This window comes from Lepidochelys kempii, chromosome 15, assembly GCF_965140265.1.
Source record: "Lepidochelys kempii isolate rLepKem1 chromosome 15, rLepKem1.hap2, whole genome shotgun sequence".
Lineage (NCBI taxonomy): Eukaryota > Metazoa > Chordata > Testudines > Cheloniidae > Lepidochelys > Lepidochelys kempii.
Window position 1 is genome coordinate 22,068,758 of NC_133270.1, and position 21,921 is coordinate 22,090,678.

Here is a 21,921-nt window from a genome sequence, read left to right on the forward strand (position 1 = left end):
TGCTCTGAAAAGTGACCTTGTGAAATTAGCTCTTTGGGAATCCATATTTATCAATAGCTTACAGGTAAATCTTGCGGAGTCTTCAAGGATGAAAAATTGCTATTTAAATGTAAGATACCAGGCTGCCCTGTTGACAGTTGGTGTCACTGTGTTAGCTTCAACAGAATTACACCAAGGATGAATTTGACCAATTATCATTTGCCAGTTATAGGCAATCAAAATATAGTGCCTGTATTTTGCAGAAAACTAAGCAGTTTTCAAAAATAACACAAATACAACAGCAGACAGTATACTTCTATAATGCAATCGCTGTACTGATAGTCCTTGCACACCACATGAATACCATCAGTGCCGAAAGGTCTACGGGTCTGATGCAAATCACTGAAGTCAATGCCTTGTAAGCACCTCAGTGTAGCACAGTCTTCCATGACCTTTGCTTTTGTACCACAGCTGAAAACAGAGGGGGCCTAGTTCCCCCTAGTGTAGTGTTGCTGTAGGAGTATAGCCACGACTGTATTTGTTGTGCAAAGTATTCATTTAAGGATTGCTGGTTATGTGATATGTGAAATGGCTAATTTCGAAAACCCAGGTGCTTCCACAAATAGTGTGTTGCCCTCTGGGTAGATCAATCAATAGGAGCTTTCAGAAATGATGATGTGGTGATTGTAACTTGATGTCCTTCAGAGTTTTTTGGGGGTGGATGTGCTCTGGAGCCTGTCTGTTCTGTCTTCTGATGCTACGGAGAAAGTTCTCTAGGGCTTTGTTTCTCTCTCTTCTCTCCTACAGTTTCAATTGAACTCTGCTGAATTAATTCAGTCTGACATGCTGGCAGACTGTGGTAAAGACTATTACTTCAAACGCAAGAGAATATTGTAATACAGGATAGGACTTGTAAGACTAGCAATGATGATAAATGTTTGTGCTACTTAGCACCTTTGACCTGAGGATGATCACTCAACATTTTTTACAAATATTAAAGAATTAAGGCACACAACGCCTTTGAGAGGCATATATCAAGCGTTTTCTCATTTTGCAGATAGGAGAGACTGAAATGCAGAAAGATTAAGGGTCAAATTCACTTAATCATCTTCACTGAGTTCAGTAGACTTACTCTGGATTTAGGTCCCAGTTCCACAAAGCTCTTAAGATCATGTTTATCTTTAAAACACACCCCAGTTTAAGCATTTACTTACCATGGAGCATATGCTTAAGTGTTTTGCTGAATAGGGGTGGTCTTAAGCACATGGATTAAGTTAAGCATGTGTTTAAGTACTTTGAACAGGGATGGGGTTACTCACATGCTTAAAGGTAAGCAGGTGCTTAAAAAGCTTTGCTGACTTTGGGCTTTGCTGAATAGTAACTGATGGCAGAATTTGGCTGTAAATGACTTGTCCAAAGTGAAATGCAAGCCCATGGCAGAGACTGGAATAGAACCCGGATCTGACATTCCCAACAACAAAAAATCAGCGTAGACCTGCAGGCTCTTGACAACCCTTGTTTTGTCCTGGCAGTTGAAGAAGTCTCAACAAATGTCCCTTCGTACCCATTTGCCATCTTTTTTTCCTTTCCTCTTTAATCCTTCCTTGACCTTAGGAGCTGTCTTTCATGTTACCTGCTTAGGCCTAGTCTACACTAGAAAAGGTTTCTGCTGGTATTGCTATGTTGGCAAATCCTCTTACTGTTGATGCAACCTACACCAGCAAAAGAGTGATTTTGACAGGAGAGCTTTTACCAATTCCTCAAGTGAAATAAATATCCTGGAAAAAGCACTTTTCTGCCAGTATAACTTTGTCTACTTGGGCTTTTGCCCGTATAAAAATGTCGTTAAAAATCACTCTCCCAATTGACATGATTATACTATCCAAAGTTTTAAGTGTAGCTCTGCCCTCAGCTGGTCCTTTATTTTTATTCTGGGAAGGAACATTAAGCACCTGCCCAATGGAAATATTTAAAAATAAAACCCCTCTAACGCTAAGCCTGGCAGCCAGCAGCTAGTTGGTTTTGTATCTCAGCACAAGAAAAGCACCTTGGGTTGCAATTATCCTACTTAGATATTAAAGTGGAGCTCTGTATCGGACAGGAAGATGGGGATGTAATTTACAGGGCTGTGTCCCTTACTAATTTGCTGTTTAATGACTCTAGTTGGTGCTATCTTGACAGCAGGTACTGATGGCAGAATGAGCTGCTCTCCTAACCATGTCATTGTTACACATAAAGTCTTTAAAAGCCTGTCTGTGTAAAGAGGGTTCAAGCCGGACATTTAAAAGGGAAAACATTGTGCTTTAATTATTTTCATATCCCATTGGTTCTGCTTTTTTTCCCCAGGGTTTTCTTGTCCACTTGAGTCTCTTAAAGGAATGTTCTGTGGGTTTTATTTTGGGGGGGATTGGGTGGGGGTGTCCTTTTGTTATTAGTCAAGATCTTGATGCCAGGAATGTGCATAGGCTCTTGGGTAGAATGTCTTCCCTAGGCTGCCTTTGAAATATATTTAGGAGCCTCATGGTGCTTTCCTGGCAGGGCGGGGGGAAATAGTTCCACAGCATGAAATGTGCCACATGTGGAGATATTTATTTCAAAAGAGGCTGCAGGGGGATTGATCTAGTGCTTCCCCCTTGAGGGGGGAGTAATCCTTTCCCATAAGGTGGTTTCAAAAAATAATAGGATCATTTCTAAAGGAATCCACATTCCTTCTGCACACACGGATGTGCTAATGCTGCTTAATTGTTACTCAAGGTTTAAGCCACACTGCTCTTGTCCCTTTGTGTGAAATGTTCCCTAGGTTAAAGAAACAGGACAGAAAAATATATTTGTCCTGAAGTTGTTAATTCCACATAAAGCAGGCCAGTTAGCAACGGTCTCTTTATAAAGGATGGCATCTAACAGAATGGAAGGGAGGTGGAAGCCACCTTGGAAAACCCCAAATGAGAGACATTGCTGTTAATTTCTCAGTGTGGGCCAGGTTTCTAACTTTGAAGAGTCTGCTAGAAAAACACACCGCCCTAGAGCATGCTTTGGGATAGGCAGACATTTCCCTTTCCTTGAGAGAGGCTACTTTGCTCCTTGTTACATTTTTGTTTTCTTATATTCAGCTCATTCTTCATCCTTGCTCAGACTAACAGACGTCTTTTAAAGGTATAGATATAGCACGACAGGCTGTCATTTCATTTTGAAAATCTGGTCACCTTTAGAGACAAGGCATTTTTATTTTTATTTCAATCCCACTGAAAATATGCTGAACATAAATCAAACACAACCCCATATCTCACTGGTATTCAGAATGACCAGCTTTTAAGAACATCCATGTAAATATCGGCATTACCAATGGCAGGACCTGTTGACTAGAGGGCATGATATTAGAGTTTACCTTAATGCTTTTATATTGTATGGGTCAGATTCCAATTTTCCTAATATTTAATATGGAGGTGTGGCCTATGTAGACGACAGGCCCCAGCATGCAATGCTTCATCTTGATCCAACCAGAAGCTTGTAATCTTCATGGGACATAACCTCTATGCTATAGTTCATATTGTAGAACTCCATGGAACATAGTTTGGTCACTCACATAAAGCACAAGTGAGCATCTATTTGTTGATTTTTTTAAACCCGAGATCCTCACTCCCAATAAAAAACTGGAACCATTGCAAATGCATGCATTTTGCAAATTACAGAGTAACTGAGCAAACCCAGTTAAAATAAGCAAGGCTAATGTCTCAAGATATACTCTTCTATTTCAACAGGTGCAGTTTAGTTCACATGATTTATGATGCTTCATGGTATATTAGTAAATTAAAAGTAGTGTATCCTGTAAAAATAAGGGAATAATAATATCACACTTCAGTTGTGTGTTTGCTCTTCAATCTTTGCTGAAAGGCGAGGACACCAGGTATGTTGTACAGCTTAAAATATGCCGTTTAGCAGAGTGTGTCTAAGCGACATTCCACTATATGTTAATAAAATCAGAAGGTTACACTTTGTTTTTGTGATGTCAGTGGCAATTTACTGCCACAAATTACTGAAAGGATAATTTGCTGGAGTGATTCATCCACCGTGTGCTCTGTGCATTCAGGGAAAGAAAACATAGCTCTTGTGGCATTTTGCGGTGGGCACAAAATGACTAGTAATTGTCAAAAGGCATTTATTTTTCTCCCTTGACACGTCCTCCAAGCAAAGTGCAGTATATATATTTCCTGTAAATTCCAAGGCTTTTTTTCCCCTCACCTCACCCCCCTTTTTTCCCAAGGGACAGCAGAAAACTAAGTACAAGGCTGAACACACACAAACATGTAGCAGGCATGCGACCCTTGAGGCCTGCAGGAGAATCCCTGCTGTGAACCCACAAGCTCAGTGTTTCAGAGGCACTCAGTTTTAACTCCTTCATCTGAGCATGCCAGGAGCTCTGAAGGGGATTAAACAGCTCTTTCCAAAGAGTTTTGAAGTGGCCCTTGAGAAGATAGAAGCACAAAATTCCAGCCGTAAGACTGAAACAAAATAGTTTCTCTTATACCTGAGTGTGTTAAATTTCAGGTAAATTTGAAGGTTTTTTTCTTTTATTTTTCCTTTGCGAATCCAATGAAAAATGTATATTTTACAAGAGAAAAATAGAAAAGCAAAATAAGGACGATTAATAATGGAGTTTAAAACATTAATAGCATTTTTCATGGATGGACTGGTAGCATTATCATAAAAAAGTGAAGTTGAATATATGTTTAAATAAACAATTTAAACTGGATATGGCACCAGATGCCTTAGGAGAGTGGTAAAGGCATTTGGAGAGATTCGCCTTAAGGTCACTATTTTAAATCCAGTTCTAGTGATTGTTATTCTTTGCTGGGGCAACAGCAATGTGCTAGGTGCTTTCTAAACATTCCTTGCGCCAAGGAGGTAGCCACAGCATGGAGCTTGAAGGGAGGAGCACAGGTTGCAGAAGGGAAGAGTTTGGAGGAGGCACCATGGTAATTCTGTCTCTGTTGCCCCTTAAAATGGGGATATTCATCCGCATTCTTCCTTCTGATGTACTTTGAAATCTATAGGGGAAAATAGTTCTATGTAAGTGTAATGCTGACAGACCCCAGTTGTCGGCGGGCAGGATAGAACCGGGGAACTCTGGAGCTTAGCGCATGAGCCTCTACTGCGTGAGCTAAAAGCCACCTGGCTGTTAGCTAAGGCTGTAGAGCAGACTCATTTTATCTCTCTCTAAGGGGTCTTGGTACCACTAGATGGGACACACCACACCCAGAAAGTGTGTGGGTTACATAAGTGCTGACTAGATCCTGGAGGAGAGGTGTCAACTTTATGCTTCTTGGCAGTCTCAGAAGAGAGGCCAAAGACTGGATAGTCACAGAGGCTGACATTTCTTCAGCCCTCTCTCCAGCTTGGGGCTGGAGCACATTCATGGGGCAACGTGGAGTGGCACTAGGTTAAAGGTTAAGTCACGAGTCTAGGATGGGGGTGGGCAATGTCATAGAGTCAGCGAGCTGCCCTTGAAAAGACTTGTATTCTGTGGTGTTTAGATGCTGCTTGTAATTATTAGAACTGGGAGCACTGGCTGTTAGGAGTCTGAAAGGACAGGAAGGAGGAAGGGCGGGGGAGTTGAGGACGCAAAGGGGACCATAAATTCACAGTTCCTCTTAAAATCATAGAGAAGAAAGGACCTTACACTATCGACTTTCTGATGGGCGGATATGGAATGCTTCTTATCTTGCACCTGCCTATGCCCCAAGCGGAGATTATGCCAACACCCAGTCTGCATTGGGTGACTTCACCATAGTATCAACACAACAAGACATTGCACTGGAACCGGGGCTTGAGAGACAGACCGTCAGACCCAGACGATCTCCTGTCTGGATGAGAGACTATGTTCTGTAGTATCTACAGTGTTTTCAGTGTAATATTTCTGCCAACCGTATAGTGTCTTGTTTCATATTTGTTCCTGTGATTAGAACAACAATGTTTATTTTAAATGGGAGAGTTTCTTAAGAGAGGAGGGAATGTTGTGTTTAGATGCTGCTTGTAATTATTAGAACTCGGAGCACTGGCTATTGGGAGTCTGAAAGGACAGGAAACAGGAAGGGGGGGGAGTTGAGGAGGTGGAGTGAGAGCTACCGAGGGTGCAGCAGCAGCTTGGTAAAGAGGTTTCCACTTTAAAAATAAAGTCCTGTGGAACCTTGTTAGTACCTTGCCTGGTTACTACAACATATGCATCAGTGGCAAAAGCTGTCTAGGAGGCTCCATGTGACTGACAGCCACCCATGCTGCGGTAGTACCACTGTGTGTGTGTGTCATTACCCTGAGAGCTGCTGTCCTCCAACTGCACCGCTCAGGTCAGTCTGGATTCATGAAGTTAAACTTTATTTTACAAGAGTGGGACTAAAACCTGGTTTGAAGGGACCATGCTCTCACGGTGTGAGAGAAGGAGTATGTATATATCCCTGTATAGGTGTGAGGGAAGGAGCATAATGGCCCAGTGAAGAGCTGGGTACTCCTGCTCAGTCTCCCCCTCTGACTCTTTTTCTCACAAAGACATAAAAGTCCTGGACTATGTCTGCGGTCCACATAGGTATATGGATGAGTTCTGATGCCTGCAGTAGCTAGTCTTCGCTAAGCCCTCCTATGCCAATATTTCAACAGACCCCTGGTTCCCTCTGCCTGTGAAATTGCCAATCCCAAGTGTTCAAAAATTATGAGTCAGGCTGTCTGAAATAATGACATTAGCATAAAAATCATGTTGTTGTTTTTTTTAAAGTTACAAATGCGGGGTCTCTTCATTGACCTTCTGGATTTTTAGCCTTTAGAGCCCACCTTTTCAGGCTTTCCTCTGCAACCACGGTGGCTAGAATGTGGTTATTTTAGGATCTTTTCTGGAGTGGTCTCCAGGAAATCAAACCTCTAGGTGGTCTGAGCTAAAAAGGACAACTGGTGTCAGCACACCCAAGTCTGCGCTTTCCCAGCCAGACTATCCAAGTACAGCTCCAATAGTACAGCTCCGGTGTGTCCATATTTCCCGTAGCATCCAGATCTCCACCTTGAGCCAACATGTTGCCTAGTGTTTCAAGTACTGGCTAAAGGCATGTGCCTGCACTGTCAAGAAATAGGACTACTTCTGAAACCTCTGCCAGTACAACTCCTCCAAGTCCATAATCAGTTAAAATTAGAAGCCTTGTAATCTGTAGCAGCCTCCTCATCCAGAGTCTGCTATGCAACTTGTGCATCTTCTTTCAGAAAAGGAGCCATATTCTGTTCTTTTACACCCTGTATGGTCTTTCTAATCTCAATGCCCTAGATACTTAATTAGATTCACTAGATATAGTGTGTGTGTGTGCGCGTGCCTTTGAGTGAGGCAAAAGGCAGAAGCTCATAGTGCAAAGGCTTGGTTGAATCCTATCCTGAGGTGCAATACTACAGAAGTTAAAGACAAAAACACGTTGGCAGATGGAATAATTTGGCAGATGAAGTACTTCCCTTGTAAAATTGAGTTGCAATCTAGCCTAGATACCAAAATGAAGCAAGATTCTGTATTCTAGCTCTGCTCTTTCTAGATACCGGAGTCTATCACAGAACCACTATATGTAATTTTATCCCTCTTTTAAAAAGGCTCTTCCCCCTCCACCCCACAGCTCTGAGAGATGTTGTTCTTGACTTCCTTGGCTTCTGCTTTTCCAGGGCAATCCAGGGGGCACCAGGGGTATTTGCAGGCTTTGGGACTGTAGTTTACTTTCTCATCCCCTATAAAAGGGAGAAGGAAGCTCTGAAACACAAGTAGAGAGTTCTCCATACTGTAGGTGCCTAAGCCTTATACCTGAAGGAGAGCCACTCCGCCAATTTGTCCTCGCTCCACTGAAGGGATTGGTGACAGGGACCAGTGGGTGAGAATTGGCTAGTATAAAACAGACGTGTTGCCAAGTCTTGTGATTTCATCATGAGTCAGGTTGTACTGGGTGCTCTAGCTTGTGGAATCATGTACTTCTGAGAAGATCTGAGCTTTCTTTCTATTTTTTTTAAAGGTAAGTTTCCAGCAATCACGGTTGTAGAGGAAAAACTTGAAAATGTGATACAAGAGCATCCTAAAGACTCAGAAACCAGAAGGCAAATAAAAAGTATGCATAATATATTACTTTTTTAATCTCTTGAGGGACTCATGGTTTTGAAAGCATGAGGTTGGCAATACTGCGTTCACTTCAGTTTTTCCCAAAGAATATTTGGTATTCAGCTAAGTGGTGACAGTGCAACACTTAACTAATGCTTCCTGCACCTCTCACTGTGCTCAAGTCAAGTTTTTCCAAATTAATCTTTAAAATAAAAAGTGTAAAAAGTCATGAAATTGGTAACTGGCATTTGATCATAAGAGTTCCTCATGCTCTTCTCTCCTCATGCAGTCCCTGTCTTGTGCTTTCACCCTGTGCGGATGTGCACATGTCTAATATGAATAATGATTTCTCTAGGTTACCACGGGTTCTGATGATATGAGTGCTAAGTTCCTTCACTGAGCTGCTGCACCGTTTGCCCTGAAAGTAGAATGAGAGCCAGCTTTTTAGAGATCCCTTGTTCAGAACTTCTCCAAATACTTCATCTATAGCTCCAGCAGCATTCTTCTCCAGTCACCCCCACCCTCCTGATGTCCTACATCTGGGTCAGAAAACTTCTGGCACTCCTAATGCTTGGAAGTGCGTACAAGCATATTACAGAGAGATACAGCCTCCCTGTTCCTTTTTACACACTCTTAATGTTGGCCACAACATCAGCAGAACACTTTCCTGCTTGATCTGGAATCCTGTTTGATCAAACCCACTATGGGCAAATTTCTGCATCTTTCTTCTGCCCTGCAGACCTCTTTGCTCTTTTTTGCATATTCTGAGTCATAATGTAGAAACATAGTTTATTTAACTGATTTATTTATTTCAGTTTACATTAAAAGTCTTCACGTGGTGTAAATTGGCATTGCTCCATTGACTTCAACTGAGCTATGCTAATTTATACAAGCTTAGGGCCTAGCCTTAAACTCTTATCTTTAGCTTTAGGCACTGGCATAATTGTAAATTCTGAGCACAGGCTAAATGCCAAATAAGGGTGGAAGGACCATTTTATGGCCAAAGAATGGGACATGGAATCAGGAGAACTGGCTACTGTTCATGGCTGTGGCATACTCTGTATGTGTCGTTGGGGAAAAATTAAACTCTCTGTACTGCTGTTTCCTCAAATGTAGAAAGGAGATGTCCTTAATCTCACAAGAGTGTTGTGAGGCTTATCTCATTAATGCTCATAAAGCACTTTGAGATCTTTGGGTGGAAGTTGCTGTAGAAAGGCAAAGCATTCAGTTCAGTGCAGATCAGCAGTGCTGATTAGAGAGGAGAGTATTGTCCAATACACAGATGAACCTATAAAACCCCATTTGAGTTTTGTTCCCCTTTCTGTGTATCCCACCCCCAAAGCTACAGTGTTTGAAGTTTCATGAAGAGCTCATGGGTGTGTGAAGAGAACTTCATGGAAAACCTGTGGGATCTGCATTTAAAGACAAGAGAAGGGAAACCCCAGTCATTATTCTGTGGGAATACCGATGATGCAAGTACAAAGAAGCCCATGTAGTGGTCTTGCAACATTTTGCCAAACTGCCAAAAAGAGCACACATTTGTGATCTTCTCAGGCCATTTTCTTAAAAAATTGAGTGTTAAAAACTTAACACTCTTGAAAGTGGGGGACCTGGAGCATGTTCTAGAGACAGACTCCACCATGCACCTCCACCTTAGTCTGCTACATCCCTGCTGCTCCAGTTTGGGTCCCTTTTGGACTGATCACTAAACATGCCATCTCTAATGGTGGTTCATGATAGGATGAGATCTCCACATGCATCTCCACTTGTGTCCTAAGGCTCGATTTGAATTCATTACAAGAGTAAAGTAAGTCACTGTGTCATGTAGCTCCTCAAGGTTTGCTAAATCTTGAATATTTCCTTTTGGGGAACACTTTTTTTTTTTTTAAATTGACCTGAATCACTTAGCTTCATCTTTCCAACAGGTCCAATATGCAGATGATGGACAGCCTATTGTAAGCCTCTCCACTCTGTTCCTTACGTTGGTTAATGGATCCTAAATTAGTGGAGCGTCATACGACCCATGGTGAACAATCACAGAAGAAATGTGATGTCCTGAAAACACACAGATTTCAATGAGAGGCTACAAAAAAGAAACATATGAACACAGGAATGGCCATAATGGGTCAAACCAATGGTTCAGCTAGCTCAATATCCTGTATTCCAACAGCGGCCAATGCCAGGTGCTCCAGAGAGAACGAACGAAACAGGGCCAATCATCAAATGATCCAATCCGTATCATTCAGTTCCACCATCTGGCAGTCAGAGGCTTAGGGGCATCCAGAGCATGGGGTACATCCCTGACTATCTTGGCTAACAGCCATTGATTGACTATGAACATGTCTAATTCTTTCTTTTTTTAATCCAGTTATAGTTTTTGCTTCACAACATTCCCTGGGAATGAGTTCTACAGGTTGACTGTGTTGTGTGAAGTACTTCCTCTTGTTCGTTTTAAACCTGCTGCCTATTAATTTAAATGGGTGACCCCTGGTTCTTGTGTTATGTGAAGGGGTTAATAACACTTCCTTATTCACTTTCTCCACACCACTCGTTATTTTATAGACCTCTGTCATATCTCTCGTTAGTCATCTCTTTTCCAAGATAAACAGTCCCAATCTTTTTCATGTCTTCTCATTTTTGTTATCCATCTCTGTACCTTTTTCATTTCTAATATGTCTTTTTTGAGATGGTACAACTAGATTCAGAACCACACGCTGTATTCAAGGTGTGGGTATACCATTGATTTATATAGTGACATTATGATATTTACTGTCTTATTATCTATCCCTTTCCTAATGGTTCCTAACATTCTGTTAACTTCGTTGACTGCCATTGCACACTGAGTAGATGTTTTCAGGGAACTATCCACAATGACTGTAAGATCTTTCCTGAGTGGTAACAGCTAATTTAGAACCCGTCATTTTGTATGTATAGTAGGGATTATGTTTTCCAATATACACTACTTTGCATTTATCAACATTGAGTTTCATCTGCCATTTTGTTGCCCAGTCACCCAGTTTTGTGAGAACCCTTTGCAACTCTTCATAGTCAGCTTTGGACTTAATTATCTTGAGTAATTTTGTATTGTGGAAATTTTGCCACCTCACTTTTTACCGCTTTGCAAGATCATTTATAAATATGTTGAAAGCTTCAGTCATATCAGATCTGCCTGAATCAAAACATAAAAAATCCTCAATCCCAAGCCAATTTTGGAAGCCAGCCATTACATTTGTTTTGTTGTTTTTCTTAGTTATTTGCATGCATGCCTTTGCTTGGGGGATCTAATGGAAGACAATTACTCAAGTTACAAAAGGGCTTTCCTGTCTGTTTGCTCTCAATGGTCTTTTTAATGCTGTGCACTGCTTTAACCCAAGCACAGTTCTTGAAATTGTAAACATCGAGGAAAGGAAATTGGTCTCCTCATCTGCTGTCCTGTGTGCATCATTGACAGCACTCTCTGCAAATAGGAATTGAATTCTCCAAACAGTGGTGCAACCGCAGCAGGTCAGTTCCATTCCTTATGTGCTGCTTTGCTCATTGCTGACCATGGCATATAGAACAGTGAGCTGTGTGGATAAAGATTTCCATCCCTCGGTTAGGAAAAAGATATTGTTCTCTTGATGGGCTGTTATCAGTTACTCAATCATTTACACTTTGTATGGGAGAGTAGAGACATAAAGTAGCAGTAACCGGGGGGCTGATCTTCTAAGCCACTTTCTGCAACAGTCCCCTGAAGTCTTTAGTGTTAGTTATCAGATAATTTATAGCAATATTTACTTAAAATCCCAAATGCTCATTTCTCTGGGGTGCAGAGGACCTATATCTCCCATAAACTTCACTGGGAGTGGAAAGGGCTCTGCATCTTGCATGATTTGGGAATCCAACCCATGTTTGCTGAAAGGTTTGCAAGTTTTCTGAGCAAACCTGAGCCGACATAAAATTTTACATGGAAACTGAGTGGAATGTGCAGTTTCACATGATTTCATTCAAGACCTTTGGCAAAGTCAGCTACTGTGAGTATATCAAACCTGTCCTCCACTCTCTACCCTGGATTCCCATAGAATATTGAGTCAAGTTCAAGGTCTCAGTCCTTATCCTCAAGATATTCAATGGTCTGGACCCATGGTACGTAGAGATCACCTAATGCTCTGGGATGAAGTCTGTGGTTGACTGCTTCACTCATCCAGCACAATGGAACTTTCTACCATGTGGGCAAAGCTCGTCTGTACAGGAACAGAGCTTTCTTGGGATCCAGTCCCAGAACATGGAATGAACTCCTCCAGGAACAAATGACGATCACAAACCTAACCCTCTTCCACTTCAAGTGGAAGGCACGAGTTCTTCAACCTGCCTTCTCAAACATAAGCACAGATCAGCATGTGCATTCAAAAACAAACCCTACCAAAACAGACTGTCCACACACAATGCTCCCCGGGGGAAGTAAATGAGAGATAATGAACATATTAGTCATATGACTTAACGCACTACTGGAAGGCACGCAGATACTACAGAGCTGAGGACAGAATAAGAACCTATATAGAACAGAAATAGAATAGTTACTCTCTGAGTGCATCAGTTCCTCCATCTGGGGATAATAATACTTTACTGACAAAGTAATTAATGTTTATAACGTGCTTTGTTGTCTTTGAATAAAATTTGTCTTCTGGTTTGTGAGTCTTTAGGGTACGCTCACCACTTTCAAGCTTTTCTCTGCAAGCCTGAGGGCAAGAATCTTACTTTTAAAAAAAAATAATAACAATAAAAGCTGCGATTCTTACCTATCACATGTCTCCAAGAGCTGGGGCTTTATGAAAAACACCAACTATCATGAAACTGTATATAACCTAGGGCTACCCAGAATGGCAGCAGAACAATTAGTGCCACCATCAGTACAAATCCCAGTTCAGTACAAGTCTGACATTTCCAAACTCATTAACCGACAGCCAGCTGGGGCTGTTCTGACAGAAGAGTCATGCCTGTGATGCTCCTGTGCCTCACACGAGCTTCGTTTCTCTACCGCTTTGGGTAACTGAGACTACCGGGGAACTTCAGTCACATGGAGCACAACCGGTGCAGGGCTATATCTCACCATGGAATACTAAACTTGGCAGGTGGGGCCGGGGAGCTTCTTTGCCGCTGTGTTCCTGTGGAGCTTAGGAACACTTCAGGAACTTAGTTTGAGACCGGCAGCATTTGGAAGCTCAGCTTCAGCCACGTGGTGCTTATTATCCAGAGCCCTAATTTGACAGAAGCTTGCTGTGTAGCTTTATAAAGGCTTCCAACAAAAAAGGAAGTAAGAAAGAAGAGAGAAAAACAGCGTGGGGAAAGGGGAAAGGAAAAATAGGCCTTGGGCATGATTCACCGCTGTTATTCCGGTGTTGTGTTGGCATAACTCCATTGATTTCCATCTGGCCCCTTCTTTGCCAAGAGCATAGTGGGCATACTCAGAGGCCTGCATTTGCTTGTGCAGCCTGGCACAAGTCTGTGAGTGCAAACAAATAGTTAGACAACTATGATATTTAGAGAGGAAGGAAAGAAATACAGAGAAGAAGGAGAGACAGAGAGAGCTTCTCTTCGCTGGGCATTTTGTTCTCTGCAAATGACTGCTGATATCCTTGCAGAGGATGACAGTGCATTACAACTGGGACTGATTGAAGGGGCACCAAACCCCCTCTTTTATTACAGTGACAACGCACCTATAGTTGGCCGTGAGTGGCCCAGTGGATAGGACAATGGGCAGGGATGAAATCGTAACCCCACCGATGCCAATGACCAAACTCCTATTGACTTAAATGGGGCCAGCACATCTCCCCAATTTCTATTCCCCACTCTGCTGCTAATCTGCTGCATGACCTTGGACAAGTCATTGCACCTCTCCCTTGAGTTTCGCTATGTGAAAAATTGGAGCAATGATAATTGTGCCCCTTTATAAAGCACTTTAAGTTGCAAGCTGCTACAGAGGAGCTAAATATTGTTCTGACTATTATTGTTATTACTGTTACTCAAAATGTCCCCAAACATTAGGCTAGAATTTCAATTGCTGCATTACGACTAAACTTGTTATGGGTTTTTCTCTCCTTCAGCATTTGCAGTAACCATCGCCCCTGCAAAATTCAGGGGGATGAAGCTGCAGCTAGCATGGATAGAGATTCCTTTTGCTCCCACAGTGGAGTGTATAATTGACAGTAATGGCTGCAAAATCCAGACCTCAGGGGCTAGGATTTCCCCCCCCCCCAGCCATTGCTCTGGAAAATGCACAGTTTGATCAATGGCTCATCATTCCAGGCTGTTGTTAATACATGTTAAAGATCCACTTTGAGAACTAAATCACTTCATTCAGTTCACAACTCTGTTTCTTAAAAAAAAGAACGAAGAAGAAGAATGAAAACAAATTACCCTTGATTTAAATATTAATCTTGTATGATAATTATGCCTAGATAAATATTTCAGTTGCAGAGAGTGGATTGTATTGTCGAACACTGCAGTCTGAGCTGTGACTGAATTCAGTGTCCTGTATTTACGTTTCCTAAAGAAGAGCTGAAATACTTTGAAAACTTTCTCCTGCTCTGTCTCCTCTACGTGTGTCACTGTATGTTATGATATGCTTCCCTGAGTGATGTATTCTAACTGAAAAAAGGAAACGACGTCAATTTGGCACAGGCTCCTTGCTGGGTTTGGTTCAGCCAGATCAGAATGATCTATATCTCTATAAAGCTAGCACTGCTTACTGCATTGCTGGACTGGGCGCTTTGGATTCCGTAGGAATGTAGAGCACAGCAGAGAATTTCTCCCTGTTGCAATTACTCAGGAGGGACTTTCCTTTTTTCTTCCCCGCAAGAAGTGGAAGTCTACCACCTTGCTCAGAATTAGAAGCTGGATCTAACCAGCCCGCAAATTTGTAGTGGTTCAAATCTGAATGGGTTCTGCCCTGTCTCTGATTAGAAGATTAGAAATGTTCCATCAATTGTGCAAGCTGACTGAGGGCTAAGGTCTCCATGTTAAAGAGCCTCAAGATAGCCATGTTGCAGGGGACATGTGGGAAATCAGGATGTTTGGTAGAAACCCCTAATTAGAATGGAAATGATCTATCTTTGAGGAACTCATATTTGGGACCTCCACTTACAGTTTTTCCTTTACCCACCACATTGGGAATATAGCTTTCTTGAGGATGAAGGGCAATGACAACGTCAATCTCAGCTGGAAGCATTTTAAACCATTCTATTCCACTAATACTAGAAGATGGGGTTTGGTTTTGCAAAAACGCAGTGACCAAGGTTTTGTCTCACAGATCCAGAATTGGGAACAGTTTGGACCAAGGTTCTTCCTTCCTGCCTCTTACACAGCACTTTTCATCCACTGATCTCAAAACCCTTTACAAAGGAGTTAACCATCATGATCTCCATTGATCATATGGGGAAACTGAGACACAAGAAGGTGAAGTGGCTTGCCCAAGGTCACTCCCCACACCTACTTGTAGAGCCAGGAAATGAACCCAGTTCTTCTGACTCCCAGTCTGTAAGTGTGTAGGCGTGCGTGGCTGTCTCTTGCTGTCAGTCTCTGAGGGCATCCATGTCTCTCTACTGTCATGCACCTGGAAAGGCAATCTGTACAAGGGGGAAATTAGCTGTCTCTAGGGCTCAAACCTTCAAGCAGGGTAGAGGAGTGAATAGGTCAGAGGCCCAGGCCCTCAGGCAGGGAGGGGTCCCAAGCAGTCAGGCAGGGTAGAGCAGGTAAGAACCTAGGAGCCCAGCCTTCAGGCAGGGGTGAGCACCAAACACAGTCTAGGACTCGGACGGGGTGAGCACCAAAGTCAGCCTAGTGTCCTAGTTCGGCAGACAGTAGACCGACACAGGCCTCCTGTATCAGTCCAGCCCTCAATCAGACTACTGTCTGGTTTCCCTGGGCTACTTTCTACATCCCCTCTACATTGTAGTTGCCCTCTGTTTCCCCTGGGTAGGTGGCCAGTGGCAGCCCAAATAGCTTGTCAGTGTCTCAGTTGGCTGGCAGCTCTGGGAGCTCGGGCCAGTCCTCAGGAGGCAGCCCCAGCAGCTCCTCGGCATCTCTGTCAGCTGGTGGCCTGGAAGCACTTGCCAGTCCTCAGTATGGCCAGGGTCCTCTTTGGGCTCCAGCAGCAAGCAGGATGCATCTGTCTTCCCTGGCAGCTCCAGGCCGACTGAACTACAGAGCCCGCCTTTTACACTTCCTCTGCCTCCAGCGTGGTGAGCATGGCTTCCTTTGTTCTGCCCACCAGGGTGCATCTGGTTGTCCCTCACAGTCAGTCTCCGAGGGTGGCCACGCTTCTTTGCTACACAGTCCAATGCCTTATGTTAACCACACTGCTTCTGCCACTGGCCCTATTTTATCCAAACACCCAACTAGGGTGACCAGACAGTAAGTATGAAAAATTGGGGCAGGGGTGGGGGATAATAGGAACCTATATAAGAAAAAGACCCAAAAATCGGGGCTATCCCTATAAAATCGGGACATCTGGTCACCCTACAGCCAACTGTTTGGGCAGAGGTCCGAATAAATACTGTTAAGGCCCAGCACTGATAATGATTCTGGCTTGGCATCTTAAACTAGAACCTCAGGTGATTTAGAGCAACATAGCATTAATGGAGGTATGCTGCTTTGACACCAGCTGAAGATCCGGCTCTATACATTTTTATTATGTGATAGAGACCTAGCTTGTATAGGAAGAGAGTTTCCATTATCTAATCTCAAGTCCCTAGGTATACCTCTTCAGTGGACATGATTTATGATTTCCTGCCCCCACTCCCCAGTTCCTCTTCTCTCCATACAGTGTGTTTATCCTCATTTAGCCAATTATGCAAGAACTTGGTGTCACTCCTTGATCATTTCGTAATCATGGACGCTTTACTCAGGAGGGTTAGTAAAGCATCCGCCAGCAATTTGGACGCTGGTTTGTGGCTCTTTGTTTTACACATCCATAAAATATGCAGAAGAAGATACTGCTAGTAGTCTGAACACACAATATGAGCTCTAAATTATTAAATGTGGAGCTAAGATGTAGAGACTTGTTTTTCCCAGTTGTTCCTGTCCTTTTGCCACGTTGTGAGAACGCAGTACATTTCTATTTTCAAACCAATCCTTGCTGCATGTTTATATGGAGGAAGTCATGGCTGCATTTTTATTTATTTTCTTTTAATGTTTTTATTTATTTATTGGTCCTTCCTGAATTTCAGATGAACAGTGACTCATAGGAACCTATGGGAAACTGTATGAGCTGGAGAAGAGTCCAGATCAGCCTCTACTCTCAGGGTAGCAAGATGAATGAGGCCAATCCAAGTAATCAGCCTCTATACTGTGCTAGGAGGCTCAGCAATGAGCAGGAAGCCTTGTTTGTGCACAATAACGTTCTGAACATTGGGTTGTCACTATCCTATACAGCTTGTGGCGGAATTAGAATAATTCACAGCATTGTGTATGCAGGATCCTGTTTGTTTGGTGCTATATTCCTGTCATAAATATAAACCTTTCTGCATACAGTGCTATAAAATCCCTCCTGGCCAGAGGCAACATCCTGTTACCTGTAAAGGGTTAAGAAGCTCAGCTAACCTGGCTGGCACCTGACCCAAAGGATCAATAAGGGGACAAGATACTTTCATATCTTGGGGCTGGGGAAGGGTTTTGTTTGTGCTCTTTGTTTACATGTTCGTTCTCTCTTAGGACTGAGAGATGCCAGACAGACATCCTGATTTTACAGAGATGATTTTTACCTTTCTTTTTTTAATAAAACCCTTCTTTTAAGAACCTGACTGATTTTTCCATTGTTCCAAGATCCAGGGGTTTGGGTCTTTGATGATTTTGTAACCAATTGGTTAGGATATTATTCTCAAGCCTCCCCAGGAAAGGGGGTGTGTAGGGCTTGGGGAGATATTTTTGGGGGGAGATGTCTCCAAGTGGTCTCTTTCCCTGTTCTTTGTTTAAAACGCTTGGTGGTGGCAGTATACTGTTCAAGGACAAGGCAAAGTTTGTACCTTGGGGAAGTTTTTAACCTAAGCTGGTAAGAATAAGCTTAGGGGCTCTTTCATGCGGGTCCCCACATCTGTACCCTAGAGTTCAGAGTGGGGAAGGAACCCTGCCAATTCCCTATCGAGGTAATTTTTCCTGAAGTTTAGAGAGAAAGGGGAAGAAATATCTCTCCCATTGCAGCTTTTCTCCTAGATGTATTCATTCCATGAAATAATGCCTACGTCTTGTATAGCACCTTTCATCAAGTAGATTTCAAAGCACATCAAGTCGTCAATGTATTTATCCTCACAGCACCCCTGTGAAGTAGGGAAGTGCAATTGCTCCCGGGGGCTCTGAGGCATGCTGATCATAGAGCAACGCATTTAAGGATGTGCTCAACTTATAGGATGTGTTGGGTCCCATGGTGCTTACGTCCTTTGTTGAATAGGGATGGATTTCTGAACTGAGGCCTCAGCGAAGCCCATGAGAGCCATAGAATCCTAAAAGTTAAAATGGAAAAGAGCAGTTAGGCCTACCTTGCTGCCAGAGCAGGGAGTCTCCCGTCTGGTGCTTTATACAGTCTGATTTTATACCATTCCGATGATGGCTTCTACCATTGCCTTTGGGAAGCTCTCCCATTACCTGTCTATCTGCTTTGTACTCAGCCAAAATTCACATTTCCTTCTTTCCATCCCACTGCTCTTAATTATACCCTCTTCTACCACCTTCAGCAATTCTCTTCCCTCCTTGAAGTTTAAAATCTTGGAGATAATTATGACTCTCTGCGCCCTTCACCTGATAACTATCACTTATTCAACCCAAGATATCTATGGCTTGATTTTGTTTTCCAGAGCTGTTGAATACCTGCTTGCTGTTCCCATTGAGTTCAGTGGAAGTACTGGCTACTTAGCGACCTCTGAAATCAAGCGGTTAATTCTTCCACTCTTTCTTTATAAGACAATCCCTCCACTATTTAGTTCTTGTCACTGTTATCCGAATGCCCTTCAGTATCTATACTTCATTCCGGTATTGCAGGATCCAGAACTGAATGCACTATAGTTCAAGCAGTGCAGGTTAAGGAAGAGGAGAATCTGTCCCAAATACTCAACTTACATTCACATATTGTAGGAGTAATTTTGCCATCGTTATCCCCTTGCTTTTCATAACAAAGGTTCCCAGACACAGCAGCTGCCCTTTGATTTTTCCATTCATGTCCCAAAAAGCCACTAGTTTTGATGTCTTAAATATGTGACCTGTCTCAAACATCATGGACATCCAGCCCCGAGAGAGATTTTTAAGTTTACTTTTCGTTGCTCTTTGTTTGGTGCCGTTGGTGCACCCTTGAGGCTTTAACACTGCAGTATTGTACTTACTGTCAGTGGTTTGACGTTAGCCTGGGAAAGAAAGACACTATAGATTCAATTAAGACCCTATCACAAGATTGGACTCTGAGACTACAGCACAATAGCAGTAAGAGTGCTAAACAAAGGGGAGTCAATAATTTCCAGTGCTCTAATATGTCTGGTAGCTGCCATGAAAACCTGCTTGTGTTCTGAAGCATGACTTCTTCACCCCAAGTCTCATTGTCAGCTTCCTTTCAAGCTATGCTATTCATGAAAGGAAATCTAGTTCACAAATTTCAATAAGGGTGGCAAATTTTCTGATGCCTTGGAGTGAAAATTGATAGTCACTTACTGCTCCTCACTGTTATGAGAATGATTTATGAACCCATTGAATCCAATAATGATTTCTGGCATTACTGCTTTCCTGATGATAATAATTAGGGTCCCCTTTCCCCTGCCTCCAGCTCAATAGGATCAATATTTCCTTTTAAAGGGCTGGTTGTACAGCTTCCCATTGTCAATTATAAAGATTTTTAAATACTGAGACTCTCACAAGTAGAAGCAACAGTTTGTGCCACTGGTAAGCACTCTGATTACACAGGTTTGGTGGTTGTCTCCATGAAAGCGTCTTCCTAGAATATAGGGTATGTCTTCACTGCAATCACAGGTCTGACTTCAGCATGTATAGACATAACCAAGCAAGTTTAGATCTAGCTAACTTAAATAACTATAGCCGTGAAGCCATGGCAGCTTCTCGGTCTCCCTGACATGGTGTCCAGACTCAGTTTAGATGTGGTGGGAGGTGAGGTGAGTTCCCCCAGGCTGGGTGGAAAATACCACTGAGAAGGCGGCTATCAACTGTTGGGCTTGGACCTTCTGTTCCAGCGTGAGAATGTCTCCAATACAGACTGTCCCAGGACCTGAGATGCTGGCTATTTGAGGCCCTACTCTAATTCTGGAGGTGTAGGGGGCTATAAATAGACCGTCCTGGGCTTTAGGAGAGTGACATGATACATTTTTGTGGTCTTTTTGTCCAACTGTCTGATTTCATAATCATGCCTGGAAATGAGTTTTAGGGGTCCTGACAGTGAGCCAACAGTTTTGACTCTGAACTAGGGAGCAACAAGAATACCCGGCTACACTAGTCAGCAGTGTGCCCTTGTTGCCAAGAAGGCCAGTGGCATTTTGGGATGTATAAGTAGGGGCATAGCGAGCAGATCGAGGGACGGGATCATCCCCCTCTATTCGACATTGGTGAGGCCTCATCTGGAGTACTGTGTCCAGTTTTGGGCCCCACACTACAAGAAGGATGTGGATAAATTGGAGAGAGTCCAGCGAAGGGCAACAAAAATGATTAGGGGTCTGGAACACATGACTTATGAGGAGAGGCTGAGGGAACTGGGATTGTTTAGTCTGCAGAAGAGAAGAATGAGAGGGGATTTGATAGCTGGTTTCAACTACCTGAGAGGTGGTTCCAGAGAGGATGGTTCTAGACTATTCTCAGTGGTAGAAGAGGACAGGACAAGGAGTAATGGTCTCAAGTTGCAGTGGGGGAGGTTTAGGTTGGATATTAGGAAAAACTTTTTCACTAGGAGGGTGGTGAAACACTGGAATGCATTACCTAGGGAGGTGGTAGAATCTCCTTCCTTAGAAGTTTTTAAGGTCAGGCTTGACAAAGCCCTGGCTGGGATGATTTAATTCGGGATTGGTCCTGCTTTGAGCAGGGGGTTGGACTAGATGACCTCCTGAGGTCCCTTCCAACCCTGATATTCTATGATTCTATGATACCCAGTCTCTGGGTCTGAACTCTTGGAGATGGGCCCCCTTATTGTAGGTTGTTTGTTGGGCACTCTGTGCATTTAGGAAATTTTCTGAAGGTGCCTAAGATTTCTAGCTCCTCACAAAGTGTGAGAAGATACAGCATAACATTGTCAGCTTGGGAAGGTTCAGTTCCTTGATCTGAGTTGTACATGACCCATACAGCTTCCTGGACCTCTTAAATCCTGGTGAGGGACGATCCTGGCAGGGTTCTTAGGACGTCGACCCTTGCCCCCAGGCCAGTTTCTGTTTACCTTGGCCCCACGGGTCCCTCTCTGGATGTCACTTCAGCTGTCCTAGCCACTGTGTAGATCTCCATTAGCTTGATGGCTTTGGCATTGCCTCAGGCTGGTAGCATAAGACCAAGTTCCTGTCCCTGCCAGGGGCAGGATCTGAGTAAATTGTTCAGGCAGAATCATTTCCACTGCTTTTACGTTTTTCTCTCTGATCTAAGCCAACTGCCAACACCAATCTCACAGTTTCTGTAGGGCCAGATGCCTGAAGGATATCTCTCCTCCTGAAGTCTCTGGCAGAACACTTTCTCAGAGATATCTAATGAGTTTAAAACGGACATCTTGACTTGTGCATACTCCCATGATAGACAGCTTACCGCCATCTTGGGCAGGTATGGGGACGATCACTGTGCCGCTGCGTTCCAAGCCTCAAGAAAGGCCTCTGGGCTGTCTTCGGGTCCCATCTTTG

The 21,921-nt window shown here is 43.1% G+C and overlaps 1 protein-coding gene across 2 annotated transcripts in view; it reads left to right on the plus strand.

Annotated features, from left to right (window-relative positions):
• Window positions 1-21,921, plus strand: part of TMEM132D (transmembrane protein 132D) — a 387,025-nt gene that overhangs the window by 217,729 nt on the left and 147,375 nt on the right. The gene's annotated exons all lie outside the window — the stretch shown is intronic.